This window comes from Pinus tabuliformis, chromosome 9 (assembly GCF_031772625.1).
Source record: "Pinus tabuliformis cultivar Carrire ecotype Pingquan chromosome 9, CPIR1, whole genome shotgun sequence".
In the NCBI taxonomy this organism is placed as follows: Eukaryota; Viridiplantae; Streptophyta; class Pinopsida; order Pinales; family Pinaceae; genus Pinus; species Pinus tabuliformis.
Genome location: NC_142307.1, coordinates 812,826,598 through 812,832,422, shown reverse-complemented (window position 1 = coordinate 812,832,422; position 5,825 = coordinate 812,826,598). Strand labels below are relative to the sequence as shown.

At 37.3% G+C, this 5,825-nt stretch overlaps 1 pseudogene; it reads left to right on the top strand.

Annotated features, from left to right (window-relative positions):
• The first annotated feature begins 1,954 nt into the window (after positions 1–1,954).
• LOC149151283 (annexin Gh1-like) lies at positions 1,955–2,916 on the top strand (annotated as a pseudogene).
• Positions 2,917–5,825: the final 2,909 nt, after the last annotated feature.

Sequence of the window (5,825 nt, the reverse complement as noted above, 5' to 3'; positions counted from 1 at the left end):
CCATAACCCCAACTATGACACAACCACCTAATGATGATACTAGACCTCCCGACATTGCTTCTTTAACTCTTGGTAGATATAAACTTGTATAACCTTTACAAAGATGCTTTTACAATGACTTTGTACAAAGATACTTCTACAATGTCTATATGCAGTGCTGCCCACTTGAAGACTTCATCTGGTGAACTCCTTGCTGATGTTCTACACCTTGATTACTGTTCTTGTCATGCTAGCATTTCTCATTATTCATAACATTATATTATGCATTGAGTCTTATCTTGATGAATATATAATACCTGCAAAAATTCTTCAAGGAAATACCCATGACATGATAATAGAAAAACTTACCTCATCCTGCAGAGCATATGTCAATGCTAAACAAAACAACAAATTAGAGTACAATGAACCAAATGCAATTAAGAGATGAACATACATATAAAGAAGATACTTAGATGTAACTTACCTCTTCTGCATAATTTTTTGCACCTTGCTCTTTCCTTCCCTTGAAAGTCTGGTCCTTTGCACCCCTTGACAACACTTGATCTAGTTTTTCTTGCCTTCTAGGAACACGATATTTAATCTAATGTATCTCTTCGATTTCAAATCCCCAACATGTGATCCTTGGTCTTGTAGAAGCCCTCTGATTCTTCTTTCCAATGCCATATGTCTGACCCATTTTGGACTGTTCAAGGCAAAGTTATGCTAAATCTCTCACAATGACCTAATAATGGACTAGTTCAGTAGAGTGAACTTGTACGACGTACCACATGTCACTTCTTCCTCCTTTGGCTTTGAAATTGATACACAAAAAACTAAATTCCATGCACTATCCATGAATTTTTACATAATTCCAATCCTCTTCACTGAGAGAGAGTTGTGACAATTTTTCCAAGCTCACTTCTCTGAGATGAAATTTGGCAGCCTGCAAAAACCCTAACTTCCACATATCATATCTCCCAAAATATAGAAAATCAAGATCTAAAATTTGGTCATGACGTTTTTCAGGATTGCGAATCAAATGGGTTTTAATTTGAGAATCCAAGACTTTTCAAAAATGAAGTTATAGAGAAACTTCCATGATCACTAGATTTGGAGGATATATGAGATTTCTTTTTATAGAGTTAAGAGGGGCTTCTATAGAGAATGTTGGAGTGATTTTAGGAGCTTAAAAAATTATTAATTATTGACTATTCAATGACCAAAACCAATTATGAGTGCCATGGAACAACCCCATATTGTTTTAGCCCACTAATTGGTGTTACTAATTTCAAACATGAATATCTCTCAAACCGTGAAGAATTACTTGGGGTGCCATATAGAAACGGAAACATCTCGATGAATAGAATCTATCTAGAATATCCTTGACTCAAAATAGAGTAAGCTTTCAAGTAAAAATTCCCTTGCAATATCAGTGTAACCCTTGTTGCTACTTGGGTTGACATCAATGACAACATCAGGTCATCTTTAGATCAACAATATCCAAAAACTATAGTTTACATGCAAGGAAATTCTACTTGGTGACTGCTTCTTCCAATCTTATGATTGCAATTTTTTTTTTTAAGGAATGCAAATCTTCTGCCTTCAGTTTACTAGAGCCAAACTCCAATGATAACTGCAATGCCTCATGATCATGAATCTCATCACTGTTAATCGAACTTGCGCCCTCTTCTCACGGAGCTTCAACACATATATACCAGTTTTGATTGCACCATTCAATGCATAGAAAATTTCAACACACTTATAAACCAGGAGTGTTAACGCACACCACAAGTAATGACAACAAAAAAGGCAATGTGGCTACTCTGCGGGCCTGGAGTGTGGCTACTGGAGTTTTATGCGACCACAAAAAATGGGATACCTTCCTGCCAACGCACAATGATGAACCAACGACACCACCGATGTTAAAGAGCCAACAAATCACCTTATACAGTCTTCAAAACTGTGTTACCATACAATGCAAGACTGCTTCAATTGTGTTCCCAAGTCGGCTTTACAAGTCAGCGACGAACCATAGTTCAGGACCAATGTTCAACACTGCAGCAATTTCACACCATAGAACCAACAATTTGCATTCAACTATAGGGGCACAATGAGAAGTTGATTATAGAAATTTTGGGACACAAAACTACAGCACAACGTAGAGCAATCAAGAAAATGTACACTCAGTTGTATGAGGAAGATTTCCTGAAGCGATTGCAATCAGAACTCACACGAGATTTTGAGAGAGCTCTGCTCCTTTGGTCACTAGATCCCCCAGAACGAGATGCCCTTTTAGCCCATGAATCGATAAAGAAGTGGAGTCCAAAGAACAGGTCACTTCTGGAAATCTCTTGTGCTCGATCTTCAACTGAGTTGTGGTCGGTCAGACAAGCATATCATATACGTTACAAGAAATCTCTGGAAGAAGATGTTGCTTCTCATACTCATGGAGACTTCCACAAGTTGCTAGTTCAACTTGTAAGTTCTTACCAATATGAAGGTCTAGAAGTTGATACGTGCTTGGAAAAATCTGAAGCTAAGCAATTACATGAAGCTATAAAGGACAAGGCTTTCGATAACGAGGAATTCATTCGCATAATAACTACAAGGAGTAAGGCACAGTTGAATGCCACTTTCAATTATTACAAAGATGACTATGGTTATCATATCAACAAGGACTTGAAGAATGGGAAGCTAGAAGACTTCCTAGAGTCACTACGAATTGTTATCAAATGCATTTGCTTTACTGAAAGATACTTTGCAAAGGTTTTCAGGTTGGAAATAGATAAACTTGGGATGGACGAAGAAGCCCTTATGTGAGTGGTGGTGACTCGTGCTGAGACTGACCTGAGTAATATCAAAGAAGAATACCACAAAAGAACTAGCAAAACATTAGAGCATGTAATAGTTGTAGATACCTCTAGAGACTACGAATAATTTTTTCTTACTTTGATAGGAAAACATAAATCCTGAGCTCTATTATCTCTATGAGTTCGGTAACTGTTGCATGTTGCAACACATTTCTCAGGACTTCAAACACCAAGAGCATCTCTTCAAGGAGGTAGTGGACCAGAGCCAATGGTGGTATGGGAGCAGTGGTATTACCAATTCCACTGCACATCAAGAATGCCAATAGAGATAGACATGCTCAACACATCTAGAGAAATTCGTAACCAACAATCACAAAACGCAGTTCGAGACTATGCCCACTCGCTTAGAAATGCTCTTCCAAATAACTTCCATTGGTTTGCAGGAGCAGAGAAAATGATAGTTACAGGGTAGAGATCATAGCTAGAATTTAGATGAGAAAATGTTCATGAAATGTAGAACTGATGGCAGAACTGACATGCACAGAGAGGCCACAAAACAAGTGGCTCAAATATGAGTAAGGCAGGATATCGCCTACTCCGATACCATGTTAAACCCACATGGGATGTGAATAGTCATAAATGATAGGATAGTGAATTACATTTCCTATGAACTTAGATGTACATTTATAATACATTAGAGAGACTGTTGGATTCCATATTCCAAGGTCTCTTCGACTCTGGCGGCTGTTCATATTCCGCACCAACCCATAGAGGATTAGGTTTCCAATAAGAACTACACCCTGAATAGAAGATTAAACCAATGCAAAAAAGCTAGATTTCAACCAGTGTGTCACCAAGTCTTGTCTCTGCTACAGACTCCAAATTATTTTCCTACATTAAAATTTCATAGTGTACTTTAGCCTTGCATATTATCGTTTATAATTGAGGAAAGAGGCTAATTCTACAACCCAATATGATGGAGATGTGTAAGTATGTCAGTGCTAAATGTGGATTTGACACATGTCCAATATATATATATATATATATATATATATATATATATATATATATACTTACTCAATACAAATTAAGGTCATCCTAAATAAAAATTAGAATAACCATATAAATTAGAAATTATTCATAGGAAAATGTGAGTTTTATACATTCAAAAATGCAACTTAAACAATTAAAATTACAAGTGGTGTGTGTATCTTAATTACACATCAATCAAGTTTCCAGAGGGATTAAATCTACAGAGATACAGACATGTTACTGAAGTTTTGTCATCTAAAAGAGGTTTTGACCTCAAACCATTTGATCCCTCTCGACTCTTGCTATATTTGTGGTTAATATGGATCTATACAAGAACTAAGAGTCATTCCATGTATATTCTCTAAGTTTTCAAGTCTTGTTTTGAAGGAAACCAAAGTGTCATCTTTTTGCATGGAGAGTGTCACATATCGGATAAGTAGAGTTGTGGTTTGTTTGAAGGGGTAATTTTGGTGCGAGTGAGTCATGTTTAACATGTAAACATGTATTGCACTCATTCCCAATGTTTCATGCACTGTCTCACAAGTTTCACCACTTTCGTCACAAAGTGTATCTTAAGTGTCGCACTTGGGGAAAGTTGTCATATTTTTCTCACATTAAGTGAGTCATGCTGTTCTTATGTTCTGAGTGATCAATGTTGGGTCATCAATTGTTCTAAGTGTGTGATCATATTCAACTTTTTTCCTTCTTCGCTTTGACCTCACTAATCCTGCAGTTAGCCAAATTCTAAAAAGTTCCTTAACGAGCATCATACCTTCACTTAGCCCTCTAGAACCATGCACTGCACAGTATCAAGCCTCAATCTCTAACCTTTCATCTTGGAATTGTGTACTGCACAACTCCTACCCCACAAAACTATACATTAGGTAGTCGCAGTGCTTAACCCTGACCATTAAGCTCCAAAAATATGCATTTTAGCTTCCCAATTAACTCCTTCTACCCATTATTCATTTTCGAGCCTCGAGCTCCCAACATGATTCCTTGAATCATGCAACTACACAATCCCTAGGCCTCTCTCCCTCCTGAACTACACACTGGTAAACTTCAAGCCTCAAGCTCCTAGCCTGCCTCATTGATCTCCAAAATTATGTAGTCACCCTACCCCGACCATCATGAACTATGCACTGGATAGTCTCAAGGCTCAATCTTGACTCACGATGTCTAGAACTGTGTATTTTGGAATCCCTAATTCAGTCTCTCATCCTAGCACCCAATTCTAGCTTAGTTAGGGATTTTCATGTACCGTGTTTGACTAGGATTTTTCAAACTGATGTCGTCTCTTCATGAGTTCTTTCTAGTTGTAGGTATTATATCATCTCATAATAGGATGATAATGAAGGACAAGAAGAAGGAGACCATTCTAGAAGACACCTATGCAGCTACAAAGATAGGTCAATCATTGAACTTGAAGATGTAAGGCCACTAGATTGAAAAAGAAGCTGGAGATCAAAGATCATAGTAAATACTCCCTACATTAAAGCCTTACGGAGGAGGAATAAGAATAGCATGTACCATCTTTCAAGAAAACACAAAAATAGAGTGCCATGACGTTGCCATATGAACATTCAATTCATGTCATCAATATCATGTCATGTATTGTCAAGGTGTCATGTTGATATGTTATATGAGCCATCATTTGCGACCTCATTTGTGGATATGATTATGTAATTTTCATTATATGAGAATGTAATGTAAAGTGGAAGTCCAAGAATGATCTATAGAATGTGAAAAGTCATGGAGGAGTCAAAAGGTCATATGGAAGTGAAATATTCATGAGGGTATTCCATGAGTCACAAGGCAGGAAAAGAGTCATCCCATTTGTTATATATACACCCTCATTGCTGATGCAGAAGATTTTTCACCTTGGCTCCTTCTACTATGGATCAGAGAAGAAGATATTTCTATTGGAGGAGCAAGTGGTTGTTCAAACGCTCCACTATTGGAGCTACTGATGTATCTTGGAATTTTTCTTAATACTTGAAGCTT